We start from the raw sequence: 18,454 nt of genomic DNA on the forward strand, positions 1-18,454 counted from the left end.
TCATTGGTCTTACAAAAAACAAACAATTCAAAACCCCTAAACATTAAAAATCAGAATATTCTACTATGTACTGTTTATGGCTAATGGAATTGACTTAAGACCAGAGTGGTTGAAAAGCATTTATTAATGATATGGAGAAGAGGTAGGAAAAAGGATGTTGAAGATAATTAATGATGATGGATGACGATGGCACGGTGACAGCAGAAATGAATTCACTGTCCCTGACCCCGAGTGTGGCACTCATCAGACGGTTTCATGGAAAACTATTTTGAACAATGCTAAAAAGAATATCATTATTATTCCTGGCTCTAGAATAGATATGATTTAGACAAAAAAAAATATTGTAAAAGTGTGAAGATTTATCTCTTGGTTTTATTAAATTGGATCCATGGAGAACTTTTACGATTGTCTTTGTACCGCGTCTGTGCTTGTAAGATGGAGTGTGATTGTTTGACTTGATCACTGGACAATGGACATTAACAATTTGCTCATATTTTGCAGCATTTGTGAAATCACTGGCAAATATTAGAAAAGATTTCATATATACTGTATGCTAGAAGGTATTGCATCAATAACTAAAATACATCCGTATATTACCCACTAACATACTTGCACGAAGCACGGAATATTCGTACTTGGACTATCACAGGGGGATCCTGCCAGTTTAAAGCCTGTGCGGTCACAAAAGAGCTGCTTAGGTGCATCACTTTTAGATGGACCCCATAGAGAAGACCACTAAATATGTAAGAAACCATCAAACCAACCATGGTCGGTGTGATTTATCCTAGACAAGGCAGTCAGAAGAGCCGCAGTTTATCACAGTGTCCAATGCAGAGCTAACAGCAGTGCACTATGGAAATCAATTACCTGAATACTCAAGTGGCACCCAGCCACCTGATGGGCCTACAAAACCAAACATATTACATCACAAGAGAGCACAAGGCTAAGGCCAGGTTCACATTGTGTCAATGGCAATGCGCTGACGGCATCCGTTACACAGCGGCACTAACGCTATGTAACGGATGTGTAAGCGCAAACATTGACTGCAACTATGTAGCACATCGCTAACGCATGTCATAATCGGCATGCAGCGTTTCTGGGTTCATCACTGATAGCGCAGGTGGAGCATCTGTGCTATCGCGATCGCATAATGCTATCTTTACAAGGCACTAGCGTTGGTGCGGTCCATTTAACGCATGCGTTGAATGGACTGTAGCAATGCAATGTGAACCCTGCCTAACATAGTAACCTGATATGCAAAGGTAGTCATCCATGGCAGGAAGTGTACAACACACCAGGTGTTAGAGCCAGGACAGGCGAGTGACTAGCGAAAACACAAAAACGTTTCTAAATAATAATAGATGATAAAATGAAGCAGACTGCATTTGCTCCAGTTTATTTAGGCACTGAAACCCACAATTCTGGCATGGTAGCCTCAGTAAATTTGTCCTATTGTTTTAACACTGTCATGGCTAGTGTGCCATATTGGGGAGAAGTGTCTGTTGGGTAGCTCCGCTCCGAGTCCTCTATGATTGATAGGCTTCTAATTCTACATATACTGTATATTCTGTAAATACATTTTAGATCCATAGCCCCCATATTCCACCACTGCCAATGCCCGAAAGGCTTCCTAGAAAGTAGAGACCTCCCAAACTTCAACGCGAAGCAAAAGCCACCCAAAATTCTACCCGAGAGCTATGCTCTCCCAACGTTTTCTTTGCTGTGGAAAAACAAGCTCCAGGGTTGGGAGGCACATTCAAGAGAATGAGAATGGGTAATGGATGGACCATGGCCTGCCAGAAAGGGGACATAGTTACTGGCATGATCCACACTCATGCCAAAAAACATTTTTGGAGAACAAATGTAGACATTGCACACAAGTCCTGGTTGACTCAATACCTGAAAAGACTGCATCATTTTAAAGGGCATATGATAGGTAGGAGCACCTAGACATCTTGCTCCCATCTTCTGGGTGTTATCCACATGGTTCCAAACCTGCACTTGGTTTTGGCCAACAATTGACAAACGCCTTAACGTTGTTCAACCAACTTTAGCTATGAGAATACCTGGGAAACCATCTCACTGTGTATTTTATGCATCATTGATATAACGGTAATTCTCACTTCAGAGGGGCAGCGGCTCATCTACATGCCCCCTTATCGGTACAGTGTGAATTATCTATTTAGAATGAGTAGCGCTCGCACTTACAAACGTATAAGTTTCAGCAAACATTTCCATAGAAAGTGAGCAGGATAGAGCGGTTTAATCTGCAGTAGGCGCCTATCCCCCTCTTGTCGGGGCATCAGTAATATCCCTACGCAAATATCTCATCTCACTGGTCAGAGCCTCTTTAAAACTCCCATAAATGCTTATAATTACAGCATTAAACTCCAGTTTATTATTTTTTACAGGTGCAGGTGTACAGCTGATAGCAAACCGTGCTGCATTTACATACAAATTGAAGATTTTTTTTCTCTCTCCTCCCTTAACTAATCAGCCAAGTAAAAGGAATGAAGCCTTAGAGCTCGATCAGGTCCTTAAATACATCTGGTGACATTTTTACCATGCATTAGCATGATAGGGCAAGCAGAAATATAATGTAGCAATGATTGCTTTTCCATTGAAAGCACAAACTGTTTCATTTTTCCTGTCATCTCAAATAAGTGTTAAAGAGGGATTCGAGGCTATTGTGTGTGTTCCTTATGCCAGAAACTTACAAACATTGATGGGCGCATTAAATACCCATTAGTGTCTCCGCTGAAATCATGGCCACATATCTGCTCCTCAGAATGTATTCTTTGATTTAAAGTGAAATTGGCCTATGTTCCGCTTCCCATCCCTACCTCTTAAAGCAACAGCCCCAATTACCCAGGGTGTAAATTAATTTCTCGTTTTCAGATTGCATTTGCCTGTAATTCTTCATGCAGGTCACACGCCTCATCGAAAAACTGTAGGCTGTCACTATTATCAAATATCTTGGGTTGAAACTGTAGACCAGAAGCAGACTAACAAAAAAGCTCAGATGGGATTAGAATGTTATTCTTTTTGCATGGTGTGTAAAGATGTTAAAATAAGACAAAAATATACACACAAATGGGTGACTGGACCCGTGCTTGGGGCGACCCGCCAACTCCAGTAGCTATTTCAGCTAAATGTGCATCCAAGGAAGCACATTCAGCTGCAATATATTGCTGTGCAGAGACCACCTGGGTCCCTGCACTGCAGTACACACTGCCAGCCAATCAGAGGACAGCAGTTGACATCGGCATGCAAATCACTGGCGGTGCATGGCAATGACATCATGTGTGGCCGATCACTGGCACACTGAAGTTAGCTGATGGCCTCTCTACCAGATAAAGAAAAGGACATCGCATGGGGTAGTAGTGGAAGAAGGCGAGTAGGATCCTTTATTTTTTAAGATAAGTTGAAAAAGACCCCTCCCAACAGGGCCATTATTACAGTAAGAAGCCCAGGATGGGGGACATATATTGCTGGAAGAAGTCAAGGATGGGGGACATTATACTAGCATGGGGGACATATATTACTGGAAGAAGTCAATGATTGGGGACATTATTCTAGGATGGGGGACATAGATTACTGGAAGAAGTCAAAAATAGGGGCCATTATACTAGGATGGGGCATATTTTACTGGAAAAAGTCAAGGATGGGGCACATTATACTAGGATGGGGGACATATATTACTGAAAGAAGTCAAGGAAGGGGGACATTATACTAAGATAGGGGACATATATTGCTGGAAGAAGTCAAGGATGGGGACATTATACTACGATGGGAGACAAATATTACTGGAAGAAGTCAGGGATGGGGGACATTATACTAGGATGGGGCACATATATTACTGGAAGAAGTCAGGGATGGGGACATTATACTAGGATAGGGGACATATATTACTGGAAGAAATCAAGGATGGGGCACATTATTATAGGATGGGGACATATGTTACTGGAAGAAGTCAAGGATGGGGGACATTATACTACGATGGGGGACATATATTACTGGAAGAATTCAAGGATGGGGACATTATACTAGAATGGGAGACATATGTTACTGGAAAAAGTCAAGGATGGGGGACATTATACTAGGATGGGGACATATATTACTGGAAGAATTCAAGGATGAGGACATTATACTAGGATGGGAGACATATGTTACTGGAAGAAGTCAAGGATGGGGGACATTATACTAGGATGGGGACATATATTACTGGAAGAATTCAAGGATGAGGACATTATACTAGGATGGGAGACATACTATATATTATTTGAAGAAGTCAAGGATAGGGGACATTATACTAGGATGGGGTGTTACGGTTCCAGATGCAAGAACGAGAGTGGACCCTCTGGACCGTGGAAGAGACCTATCCCTGGGCGAGCTGACCTAGTGTTAACCAACCCCTATATAGGGGCTGTCAGGAGCAGGCCCAGAGATCACCAATCCACAGTAACAGATACCAAGAGGGACGGCTCAGAAGGAAGGGAACAAAAGAAGAGAACAAAACAGAAACACAGGAACGGGGTAGGTGGAACCAACTGCAGGACACAGGGAATGGACGTCTGGCTGGAACTTGAGGGGAAACTGAGACAGAGATGGAACTGTAGAGAGGGAGAGAGAAATGGAGAGCAGAGTAAGTGGAGGCACAAGGGACGCGAGGCAAGGTGTAGAACACAGAGCTAGCATGGAACGTGAGGCAAGGTGTATAACACAGAGCTAGTACGGAGGTACTATACACAGAACCGAAAGTGGCCGGAGGCAAAAGCAGATGCAAATGACACTCAGGCACCTCCTAGCAGGGGAGGTGGCCTGAAATACTGTGAACTTTACCAGGATTGGCTGCTGAGGCTCTCCGGATCTAAACATCCGGAAGCAGAAGATCCAGGGCTGGGACGAGTGCATCCATAACCGAAGCCTGTGCGCCTGCGCAGATGCTGCACAACTCCAGCAGAGCAGGCAGCAGAACGTGGAGGAGGAGCCCGCCAAGGACGAGCGTGCCGCCTCCCGGAAGCCAGACAGCAGGGACGAGCAGCGATGGAAGGAGTCGGCGCCGCCGAGGAAGAAGGGAGAACAGTGCGCCGGGACCCGGAAGAAGAGTGGCCAGGGACAGCAGCCACAGCTGGAGAAGCAGGAACAGTGCGCCGGGAGCCAGGAGCAGAGCGACGAAGGTGAGTAGCGGCTGTAACATGGGGGACATATAATACGGGAAGGGGCCCAAGATAGAGGTCATTTTACCAGGAAGGGGCCAAGGATGGGTGACATTATTACAGGAAATGGGTACAGGATATTATTAGTGAAAAGGGACATTATTACAGGACATTCATATATGGGGATGGGGTAAACACATATGTGTTCACAAGAAGATATGGAATGCTACAAGGGCCTATAAATCTGATGAACATGCAGGTGGGGGCCCAAGTCCAAATTTTGCAGTGGGGCCTAACGGACTTTAGTTACACATGTGTGAATAATATACATATATCCTGTACTAGTCTTGTGATTTAAAGGCATGGCCAACTGTGCTACCATTTTCAACTTTCTAAACAGTCTTATTTAAAAATACTTTCATTTATTTGTGTCCACAGCTCATCTGCAGAACTTTATGCTTCCATTGTAACAAACTACAATCTCTGTAGCCTAGTAGTACAGTCATTCTTGTTTTAACTGTCCTCTGATTTTTTTTTAACTTACACAGTAGTAGCAAGAATTACAGGACATAGGGGGAAAAAGTATGACAGCAGGGTCTGACTACACAGAGTTTGTTGTCTGTTACCATGGAGACACAAGTCTGCTTAAAAGCTGCAGACCAAAATGATTGTAAAGTTTTTTATTTTGGATGTATTGTGGCAATGTTTGACAAGGATTACATCCCTATAAAGCTGCTTCCTTTACATTCCTGACCCATTTTCCAAAGTACTCCTTGTAATTTCAAAAAGGTGGGGCAATGTTCTCTCGCAGTTACATAAATCATACAAACTGTTCATTCTTCCAAAATTAAATCAGTAGCTGAGCTTTTTACTTGTATGCAGATCCACACACACATACAAAGTTTAGTCATTTTATATTTTCTCAGAATTGGGCAAACTTTTAAGGTGGCAAATGTCTGCCCATAGTGAACACTGATCAGTGATATAAGCAGTTGATCAGCTCTCGTTTAAGCCATTTTAGATGGGTGACATTTGTTGTAAGGAGACTAATGATGGTCAATACCTTTGTTTTGTCTCCATATAGCTTACATATAACTTGCTGCACATCTCGAGGAAATGTACCACTGACTGACGATAGCTTATGTGGATGTCCATCTAAATGGCCAGTGAGCAGGAATTTTGATCTTATGCTTGCTACTATGGTGACATCATCTTCTACAGAGCTTTCCAGACGTTTTCATCGCTGTCCCCATTGGGACTCCTAATCTAATCTAAATTCCCTACATGCCTCTGGGGAAACCGGAGTACCTAGAGGGAACCTAAGAAACACAGAGTGAACATACAGACTCATTATAGATGTTTTCATTGGTGAGATCTGAACTCAGGACCCCAGTGATGCACAGCAGCAGTGCTAACCAGTTTGTCGATCTGATTGTAGGCATACTTGTTCCCAATAATTTTTTTATAAGCAGCAAAGAAAAGATATATGATAATTGCCCCCACTGACACTAGCTGCCTGCCTATGTGTACAGTCCAAAGCTAGACAGACATACAACACTTGCAGACAGAGTGAGAGAGCCTCCACTCACATAACCACACACAAATGACACTAGCACGCCCATGTGCACCACTGGGTTTTTTTTTAATACAAAAGGCTCCGCCCCAAAACACTCATGCCCAGTCAGGCGAGACATCGCACATGGGTCAATCCGGGACTGCCACATCACGGACATGCTCAGTAAAGTGATTTCTGGACTTAGGCTCCAGAGTTCCAGGTTGCTCCTGTATATCATTGGTTACTAAGGCTGGAGAGCCTGCAGTAACCAACCGTATACCATGAGCCTGAGCTAGATACTGGGACCAACATCTTTGCTGAACAGCACCCACAACGGCTGAGCCCGAATGGGAGCCACAGAGGCAGATAAGGCTTGGGATCAATCCCGCACAGCGGGAGAATCCTGGCGCCTAACACCGCCGCTTAACATCTATTTACACATAGACTGATAGATTGAGGTCACTTGGACATTAATAAGGATATGTTGGAATTACAGAGCTTAAAATGGGTTCAATACACACCTAGGAGAACGAGTATTATGCAATTATTTTCTGGGCAATCTGAGGCTGTTTATTATTGTGCATCATGGCAAATTGATTCAGCCCAATTCAAATTTTAGGAAAATTTGTTGAAGCTGACAAATTCAAATTTCAAAAGATCTGCTTATCTCTAGATACCACAGGACACTTTCATAGATCTTGTGGCACAAGGGACCATCACAAAATTATGCTAGTAGTTTTAATATTATGGCTGATCTATGTAAGTTTCCATATGGGTGGGGGTCTCTGTCGGATAAACAGTAGCCTTTATTTCTTTCAGTTGTTGACAGTATGAAAAATATCAAGAAGATGTTTTGGTCTACGTGTCTCTGTAACAAAAAATTGAATGCATTTCTTCATTTTCTTCCCCAGCTCTCATTTCTCTAAATTCCTTATCTTTTCACACCTATGGCTACAACTCATCCGCAATTGCTGCTCCTCCATAAATCTGTCTCCTTCAAGCTGCTTCTCCCATTAAAATATAGCTCCCAGGGGCTTACAAAGTGTCTTAACTGGTGCATCTTTAACTCAACATTTATGATCTGTTATCGCTGGCCATGATTTTAACAACAGACCTTTTCTATCATATCAAATGAAATGGGTAAACTTCTATTTAAATGGAATAGATGAGCCCATTACACTAATTTCATAGTTTATAGGCTGTCATATTGATGTTATCCCACTCTTGTGGGCACTGGTTATGGTGTTTGATAGAGCAAGCGCATTGTATGTGCCAAGGAAATTCGCACTGCCACTGATGTATTAATCCTGAAGACCAAAACTTATGGTGGTAAATTGGCCGATAAGAAATATGTAATGTATTTAGCATATGATAATAGTGACATGTAAGACATTTTGATTTGAGGGAAGGGGGAAAGAAGTGCTGAGATCTTACCTATCACTGACATTAAGGGTCACTTTTAGGCATCCGTCAACCATCAGCTGTAATGGCATTCTCTTAGCATTGAGGTCCTAAAAATTTCTAAAAAAATGCATTTTTAACTGTCTATCATATAGAAGAAAAATGTATACTGAAGTGTTTTTTTTTTTTTTACTGGACTCCATGGGATGGAATTGTGCAGCCTACTATGCTATTCCATACTCATGTATGCCTGCCAGATGGAGTTTACAGGATGCTCTTCCATCATCCGTCAGCCTAAAGGAGCTCTATAGACATGTTTATTGTGTACATCAGGAGCTTTCTTCACATACAGAGGGCCTGATTCACGATGGCGTGTCATCCGTTTTCTGGAGTAAAACACCTTCAAAGGTCACAAATTTTTGAAGCAACTCAAAGTTGAGCAAAAAACTTAGTGACTTGACTTTAGTTAAAAACAAAAAACCACACCGGTCCTAGCCAGGTTTGCCCAATGTTTTAAAATGTATTGCGGCGCAGAGGCCTGCCGGCTCCCTGCACTACACACATGCTACAGTGCTGTCAAAGGCAGGCAGTTGACATTGTCATGCCAGTAACGGGTGGGCACATCGTAATGACATTATACACCACCCATGGCCGGAACAGAGAACTCAGCTGCCTGATTGGCACAAGCTTTATAAGAGGACACAGCACATCATGGGAGCAGAGGAAGGCAAGAAGAATCTTTTATTTCTTTTTAAAATGTGTTGGAAAAGAGAGGCAGAATGGAGGACATTACACCAGGAAGGGACCCAGAAAAGGGATCATTATACCAAGACCGGTGAACAGGTGACTTTATTGAATCTAGAATGCATAAAGGGCCCATACATCTGCCCAATATGCAGCTGAGGGCTAAGGATAAAATGTTGGACTGGGGCCCATTGGACTTTAGTTATGTAACTGGAACAGGGCCAAATGTATTCTCCCTTGTGCTGACCATCCATAAGAGCAATGCTATAACTATAGTCAGTATAGGGATTGAAGTCACACTCGGGTCCTGGACCCTAGGGGGGCCCAAAAGGTTAATTTGACCCATTTGAGAAAACTAATTTTAAGAAAGAATTTTAATAGTTTGGTGTCCTATTAAGATGTTGCACTGAGACTCCCGAGTTTCAAGTTACACCACGACACATTGGATTTGACTAATGTTCATGTGTATGAGGGCCATTAGAATCACTGGGACAATACAGTTCTTTATTGAAGCACCATATTGCAACAAATTAAGTGTCTGTGGATTTGTAATGCAGAAACCATAGGCAATTCATCCACTAATGAACCAAGAGAACTTATTCATTGTGGTGCTTATCACAAGTCCATCTTCCAACACAATTTCCAATATAGGGGTCAACCGTAAAGAAAACTATAGGACTGATTTTTGCACTTCAAAGAGATATTTTTTTATACCTAAAATTTTTGACTTGGCTTAAAGCATTTTTTGGCTGATCATTTTTTTTTTTGCTTTAGCTCTTAAAAATGAAAGAAATAAAACTGAGGGTCAAAGCTCAAAGTTTTAGTTTTCCCAATGCTCCCATTGTCCGTGGGCTCCTCTAAGCTCTCTGGGTCTCCCGCTGGCTTCTACTTCCTGTTTATTGACAAACAGGAAATGCCTGCTTAGCCAACCACAGGTTGCAGGTGATCTGTCTCATCCAGTGATTGGTTGACCAGCATTTACTCTGTAAGGGAGAGGGAAACAGTGACCATCGGAGGACATGTGAGCATCAGAGGCCGTGGTGTGGATATTTTTTTAAGATTAACACATGTGTTAATATGCTGTTATGGACTGAGCAGCCAGTTTTGTGGGAAGGGCATGTTTACTGAATAAATTAGACTATCTATACATGTAAAGAGCACAATACTCGGTGCATTCTTCTAGTCCAAGAAGGAAACAAAATCTACAAATTGTTTTGGTTACCTAAGCGGCCGATAAGAGGGTGTTGATTACTTCTGAGTAATGTTGTGGTTTTGTAAATGTTGTTGTTACAGATTTTAATGCCTGTTAAACTGATGTCTATGAATCTAAAGTCATTTCATCCCTTTGAAAAGGGTGGAGTAACGCTGAACTTGAATTTCTACTTTGTCTTCTACAACTCATAGGACAAAAGATTTTGATCACATAGTTGTTAGGTGACTGATCATTTCTTTATACGATCCTTTTAAGAGTTGTAAACTGTCCTGACAGAGAGGTCAATTGGCTTCTGAGAAATGTATTGAGAGCTTGCAGAAAAATGTATTTATGTTGTAGATGTAATTTATATTCAGCCCTCTCAAAATTCAGTTTATGGCCCTAGATCTATAGCTAAATACCATGGCTAAAGCAGAATGGATTCTTGGTGCCCCAGTGGGCATACAGCAACCAGTGTAAATGCCCGTTGGATCACACTGGCTCTGGCTTTTAGTTATTATGCTTGACCTTGCTATACAAGTAGCTCCGATTCTGGTGGACCTTTGCTTGTCTAGGGACTTAGCAGTCCTATTCATTATTCCAGCAGTTACAGACCACGAAAACTGTACTTTTAGTATAGCCATGACTTTTTTCCCTACTAGCCAGGACCTTGGATGGGGAAAAGAAGGCAAACTGTGGTTGTCCACATATTGGGAGATTTGATTCATTTCTTGCAGTCATCCATTACTCTTATCTGAATTTCCCTACAAATGTTCACTTTCCATTGTATCGTTCTCTTCAACATATCTGGACATCAGTACAAAAATCTATATTTGGTGTTTGTTTACGCTACCACAGGCAGAATTGGCAGTAATCAGATCAACCAATATTTGTAAGAAGTTCAACGTTTTAGTATTAGTTCACATGGTTAGAATATGCTCACTTGTATAGAAAAGAATTGCAGCTTCGGTATGTAAGTTCTCATAAAATCTGCTGACATTCCGCATCAAGTCCATGTAGTTAGGGTATTTCTTACCCCTTTTACGTCCGCAGATAAAAATCCACAAGTAATAAAGACTACTCTGGAACATGCTCTTGTTTGTGAGGATTCTGGATAGGAAACTTGACCATTAACATCCACAAAAATAAAGCCTATAAGGATTTCAGTTCAAAATGTTCAATTATAGCAACACCATCTGATAAGAAAGAAGTGGACTCAAAAGAATCATAACATATAAATGTTTATTAAATGCATTTCTTAATATAAAAATATAAAAGGTGCCTCACAAAAATCGGGGCACAGAAACAAAACCTGGTAGTAGTGATAGTAGAACTAAGGCCTAGGAGTAATAAAATAAATCTGATATTGTATAATAGATGATCATCCATTACCAGTGTTTTAAACAAGTGATCACTGTTAGACTGGAGTGCCATGGCCCCACCAACAACATTGAATGCTTGGGGCCCACTGTTCAGCTTCATGCAAAATTACCTGCCCCTTCTTCACTATTTTGTCTATTGCTCTATATACTAATAGACTGGGTAGCTTGTTAAATGAATGGTGAGGTGCTGTGCATATGTGTACTTTGCCAAACACTGCTTTTATAGGGTTTGGGGGGGGGGGGGTCCAGTGGATTCATTTATTCTCCTGTGGGCCAGTCTGAGACTACCAGTTATTCCAAGTCTACATAGGACATTGCACTATCGCAAAATACAAACAATAGTAAAAGTAACAAAGTTTCACCTTAGAATGAAGTTAGTGAAAGCCACAATAGATCTGGGTGCTGCATCTCTCCACCCCGATGCGCGTTTCACCTTGTTTTATCAAGGGGGCATTGACGCTATCAAATTTACTTTATTACTCCTAAATTCTACTACCACTACTACCTGGTTTTGTTTCTGCATCCTGATTTTTGTGGAGCACTTTTTTAACTTGCATATTAAGAAACTAAATTTAATAAAGATTTATATTTTATGATTCTATTGAGATAGTTACTTCTTTGGCTCTGGGATTTGCCCACTCTCACATGGTGTTGCTATAATGGAAAAGATGTGGCACATCTTCAAAAAATGACAATGGGGCAAATCCACATAAAGATCTGTTACATCTAGAGCAGAAATTCAAGTTTCCTACAGGCATTTGCCAAAGGTCTGCAACTAGGACTAGTGTTCCAGGACCTGGATGCTGGGGCAAGTTACTTTGGACCATGGACAAAAATACCATTAGTGCAACCTGTGAAGCCATAAAGGAGCCTAAGGGTATGCGGCCCACTTCTACCGGCAAAGCAGGTGGAATTGTGCATTATGAGGAGCTATTAAACTGCAAAGTGCCCATGTATTGTTTTTGCACAGGGGCCCTCTTCTGTGTGTGTCAGCTCCTGGCGAAGACGATGAACAATAACTTTGCTCTGGGTTAAGGAACAGACATCTACCTATGGCTCAAATGTGGCAGACAAGCCAAGGGTCATTAGAGGCTGTGACACATTGCTTGTAAAAAAGCAACATCTGTTATTATAATTAATGAACAGGAGCATAAAACAAAAACTGCAATAGTAAGGAACTCAAGTTCCCTTGCAAATCCTTCAACAGAATACAAGCAATCATTTCATTAATTAAATTAACTTTTCAGTAGTTTGGCATGTATATAAGGCTACAATCGCACAACTGTGTGACACATCCTAGTGCTGTCCGTTTTTATTTTAGACAGCACACGGACTCACAAAGTTTTATTGTTCCATACATATATCAGTTTAAAAATGGATCCATGTGTTCGGTCCATGAGACTCACAGCCTGTCCAATTCTCATCTATTTTGCAGATCAGACTAGGACATTACAGTCAACAAGCAGACTAGGACATTACAGTCAGCAAGGATCCATATAAAATACTTAAGACAAACTTTGTACTATTTGAAAATACGAGTTCTATCTGTTTTTTTAAGGATCCATTGTTAACAAGTCAATGGCTAAGAAGAGTAAAGTCAGTCTGCTTCAGTGAAAGCGAAAGGTTGAGAAAAAGAAAATACAGATGCAAGTAGGAAGATACAGATACAGATACAGATGTATATTATATATGTCTGTTTCCTTCTTTACAAATTGTCAACAGGAGCATAATTACTGGGTGTTGGGCCATGGAGCATAAGGGGGCCCAAAAGTACATTTTGGCTCACATGAGGAGACCTATACCATTAAAGATGTGAGATAGTTGGAGATTTTGCATTGAGGTCCAAGACCTTCAAGTTACACCACTGGTTGTTCTATACCAATGGTCTGAAGAGTAAACCAACAGGCATTTATGTCCTTACAATTAGAGTTGATCTAATTTTTCAAAATTCGGCTATGATTGTGATTGGTATTGTTTTTTCAATATTCGCCGAACGTAATCGGAGTCAATGGAAGTAGAAATGACCGAATATGTTCAGAACCGATCATAAAACATAAATTTGTCCCAAATAGAGTACGAATACGGCACGAATATGGCAAATTCAGATTCGGCGATGAATCCGAACATATTCTCTCAACTCTACTTACAATGTCCCAGTTTTCGAATAGGATTGCTTGTGAATATAAAGGGAGTGATCTCTGCAAGAACAAATTTTCCTCATATATTTTATAAGTGTTACAAATATATTGTTCTATCCAAACTGGATTCGTGATGTGGCGATATAACAACATCAGCAGTTCTCCCACAAATGACAACATCATTATCTGAGCTAATATTTACCATACAAATTGTTTGCATAATTCATGGTGTCATTGGTGGAAACAGTGAAATCCATTATAATAATCAGTACTAATTGAATAGTCTTTTGTAATTATCCCAGCTGCACTGATTATAGTGTTAGAGAGAAAAACATAGCTCGGTAATGATCGAGAATTTGACTTAGCCAGACACACCCTCTAAAATGACCTCATTGTGGAGTTTGATAGCATTCTTAAAACGCCAGTAATAGAGTTTGGACCCGGGCCAAGGCTTTGAGGTTTGCCTTCTTCTACAACAAATAGTTTTTAAGAAATTAAACTTTACTGAGATTTTATGTGTGGTATTCCAGGACGCTCTTTGTACTTGCTGGTTGTATATTTAGCAGATTTTTTTTTTAATCACATTATGATCGAATATATTTAGTGCCACCGAGGATGGGAATTACATATTTGTGTTCAGAAACTTTGCCAGGAATAAAAACTTATTATCCATGTGTGTCCCCTGCTCCATTCATACAGGAACAATGTACCACCCTTTTCATGAACAGTGGAGGACCCTTAGCTATCACATACAATGCTTTGAAAAAGTATTCATACCTTGTGAACGTTTCCACATTTTGTTTACATTACACCTACAAACTGAATTGCATTATAATGGAATTTTATGTTATATTCCAACACAAAGTATCAAGTATCTTGACTGAAAAAAAACAGAAATGTAGAAATTTTTGCAAATTTAATAAAAAAGAAAAACTGAAATATCACATGGTCATAAGTATTCAGACCCTTTGCTCAGACACTCATATTTAAGTCAAATGCTGTCCATTTCCTTGTGATCCTCCTTGAGATAGTTCTACTCCTACATTGGAGTCCAGCTGGGTTTAATTAAACTGATAGGACTTGATTTGGAAAGGCACAAACCTGGCTATATAAGACTTCACAGCTCACAGTGCAAGTCAGACAAAATGAGAATCATGGGGTCAAAGGAACTGGCCAAGGAGCTCAGAGACAGAATTGTGGCAATGCACAGATCTGGCCAAGGTTACAACAGAATTTCTGCAATACTCAAGGTTCCTAAGAGCACAGTGGCCTCTATAATCCTTAAATGGAAGAAATTTGAAACCACCAGAAGTCTTCCATGGGGTTCTTCCTACCTGAGCAATCATGGGAGAAGAGTCTTGGTAAGAGAGGTAAAGAAGAACCACAAGATCACTGTGGCTGAGCTCCACAGATGCAGTAGGGAGATGGAAGAAAATTCCACAAAGTCAACTATCACTGCAGCCCTCCACCAGTCAGGCTTTTATGGCAGAGTGGCCCGACAGAAGCCTCTCCTCTGTGCTAGACATATGAAAGCCTGTATAGAGTTTGCTAAAAAACACATGAAGGACTCCCAGACTATGAGAAATAAGATTCTCCGGTCTGATGAGATGAATATAGACCTTTTTGGTGATAATTCTAAGCGGTATGTGTGGAGAAAACCAGGCACTGCTCATCACCTGCCCAATACAATCCCAACAGTGAAACATGGTGGTGGCAGCATCATGCTATGGGGGTGTTTTTCAGCTGCAGGGACAGGACGACTGGTTGCCATTGAAGGAAACATGAATGCGGCCAAGTACAGAGATATCCAGGATAAAAACCTCTTCCAGAGCGCTCTGGACCTCAGACTTGGCTGAAGGTTCACTTTCCAACAAGACAATGAACCTAAACACACAGCTAAAATAACAAAGGAGTGGCTTCAGAACAATTCTGTGACCATTCTTGACTGACCCAGCCGGAGCCCTGACCTAACCCCAATTGAGCATCTCTGGAGAGACCTGAAAATGGCTATCCACCAATGTTCACCATCCAACCTGACGGAACTGGAGAGGATCTGCAAGGAAGAATGGCAGAGGATCCCCAAATCCAGGTGTGAAAAACTTGTTGCATCATTCCCAAGAAGACTCATGGCTGTACTAGCTCAAAAGGTGCATCTACTCAATACTGAGCAAGGGGTCTGAATACTTATGACCATGTGATATTTCAGTTTTTCTTTTTTAATAAATTTGCAAACATTACTACAGTTCTGTTTTTTTCAGTCAAGGTGGGGTGCAGAGTGTACATTGATGAGAAAAAAATAACTTTTTTGAATTTACCAAATGGCTGCAATGAAACAAAGAGTGGAAAAATGTAAAGGGTTCTGAATACTTTCCGTACCCACTGTGTGTATATTTTGAAGAGATAAATGGGGTGCAGCATGTATAAGTTTGAAGGATTTGAAATGCCCAGCATCTCCATCCAAACAATCACTGACATGAGCCAAGCAAAGCACTCATTCTTTCTGCAGCTGTTATCATTGTGCAAAACATTATTACATTTGTCAATCGTCAACGAAACTGAAGAATGAAATACCGCTTCTTACCGATGCATATAAATCATCATTATATGGTTACATGGTATAAGAAGACACACCTTGCCCCTTCCTATATATCATCAGTCCAAGTACAAGCTGTTTAGTGTCTTGTGCTTCCATACCCATGGCACAGAAGAGGTCCACCCGTTTAATTAACACTCGTTATAACATGTGCAGCAGAAAAAAATATAAGGACGCATCCATATTGCAACATTCGTTGTATAATAAAGGGTGGAGCATCCTTGCTGTAAAGTCAAGTCCTACCTTCCCGAGCAATTTGTTCAGCCTCCCCATAATGTATCTCAGTTATCAGTAATCTTTTCCTACTTACACTTGTACCCACACAATTCTGTTTTTAATTAGCTTTGCACGTTGTGGAGACATGCTGAAATCGCTCAACCTGCCGTATAATGTCATCATTAAATCTACTTCTATATAATTAAGTCAGAGAGTTGCTGCCAGCACCGAACTTTTAATTATATTCGCAGCATATGTAAACCTAGATGCATTTATTTAGTGACGATTTGATGGAATGGTTCCATATATTCATGAGGAGCAATGAGTTAACATTTGTCGGATATGCTTTCTAGCTCAAAGATTGTCTTTGGCCCATTGGAGGGGAATGTGAAGCCAATTAAGTTATTTGCTGCAGACTGTTTATTCTGTAACTTTTTATGCCACCACTAAATTGAGATTGGAGTCTGTGGTTTACATTAATTACACAAAGTGATAGAAACAGCAAACACAGTGAGTGTTGCACAAGAATGTAGAAGAATATATCAATTGATCTGGATTATGAGCATGGAAAGAATGTGGTCTTTTTGGATACATCAACATGGGACTGATATGAATAATTAAAATGTGCAACATGTCAATGTACGCAGTGTCTTACGCTCCTGTCCTGGATTTGGGCTTTGCTACCCTCACCCCACTCCATTGAACTCTATTGTGCTTCATGTCAGGCTTTGTAGATAGCCCTGTGTGATGAGGCCTACTAAGACACACACTTATGTCATCATATTAAGATTCTTTAGATACTCAGGACTCCTGTCTACCTGTGGTGTCTAGAACCTCTGATACCTGTTCCCGGTCTCCTATCTGCCTGCAATGTCCAGGATCTCTGCTACCTGTTCTCAGTCTTCTGTCCACCTGTGGTATCCAGGATCTCTGCTACCTGTTCCCAGTCTTCTGTCTGCCTGTGTTGTCCAAGACCTCTGCCGCCTGGTTCCAATCTTCTGCCCACCTGCGGTGTCCAGTACCTCTGCTACCTGTGACTGGTCTTCTGTCCATCTGCGGAGTCGAGGACCTCTGCTACCTCTTTCCGGTCTTCTGTCCACCTACGGTGACCAGGACCTCTGCCACCTGTTCCCGATCTTCTGTCCACCTGCGGTGCCCAGGACCTCTGCAACCTGTGCCTGGTCTTCTGCCCACCTGCGGTGTCCAAAACCTCTGCTACCTGTTCCCAGTCTACTGTCCACCTGCAGTGTCCAGGACCTCTGCTACCTGCCTCCCGGTCTCCTATCCATCTACTTTCTCCAGTACCTCTGCTACCCATTTCTCATGTGCCTCACCTGCCTCTGCCTGCTGCATGACCCCCATGTCCCAGATGTCCACCAGTACCTTAGGCTTGGAGGATCCACCTCACCAGGTTAGCCTAACACTGTGAACTTTTCAGATTTGCCACACATTTCCACTTTAGTATTGCAAAGGACTAAATCTACTGTAATGTTTTCCCTGCAGACGATCAGTCCCATGTAAATGCTTACTAATAGTGATTATTCTTTGCAGCAATTTTTTACTATATCATGACACTTGTCAAGTCAAGCAGAAAAGAAGCTGCTGTAGTCATCATTTTGTTGATGCAGACCAGACTGCTTCACCCCTCAGGATCTGTTATCATTGAGAGAAGCCACATCATTTCTTGAAGTGGCAAGGAAGGGCCATGCGATGGGTAGAAAGCACTGAGTCAGAGAAGCTCTATTTTTTGCCGCACAGAGGGACCCAAATTATGGCATTCAAAAGTTATATAATACGTCATGGATGTCAGGTTAAGAGGACCACTTCATGCTTGTTCCAAGATGTTGAGTAAGAGTTGAGCAAAATGACTTACAGGATCACGGCAATCCGTGGCCTCCAGGCCAAAAACCTAAGAACCTTCTAATACATGCAGGCATCTTTGATGCCTCTTCTGATAAGTAGGCTCAGTATGGCATCATCAGGTCTACTAATAAAAAAAAGGGCCAAGGATTCCAGAAGGGCTGTTCTTGTGAATACCCTCATGGTCGCTGATCTAGAGTTCTACAAGTTGTGT

This window comes from Ranitomeya variabilis, chromosome 2 (assembly GCF_051348905.1).
Source record: "Ranitomeya variabilis isolate aRanVar5 chromosome 2, aRanVar5.hap1, whole genome shotgun sequence".
In the NCBI taxonomy this organism is placed as follows: domain Eukaryota; kingdom Metazoa; phylum Chordata; class Amphibia; order Anura; family Dendrobatidae; genus Ranitomeya; species Ranitomeya variabilis.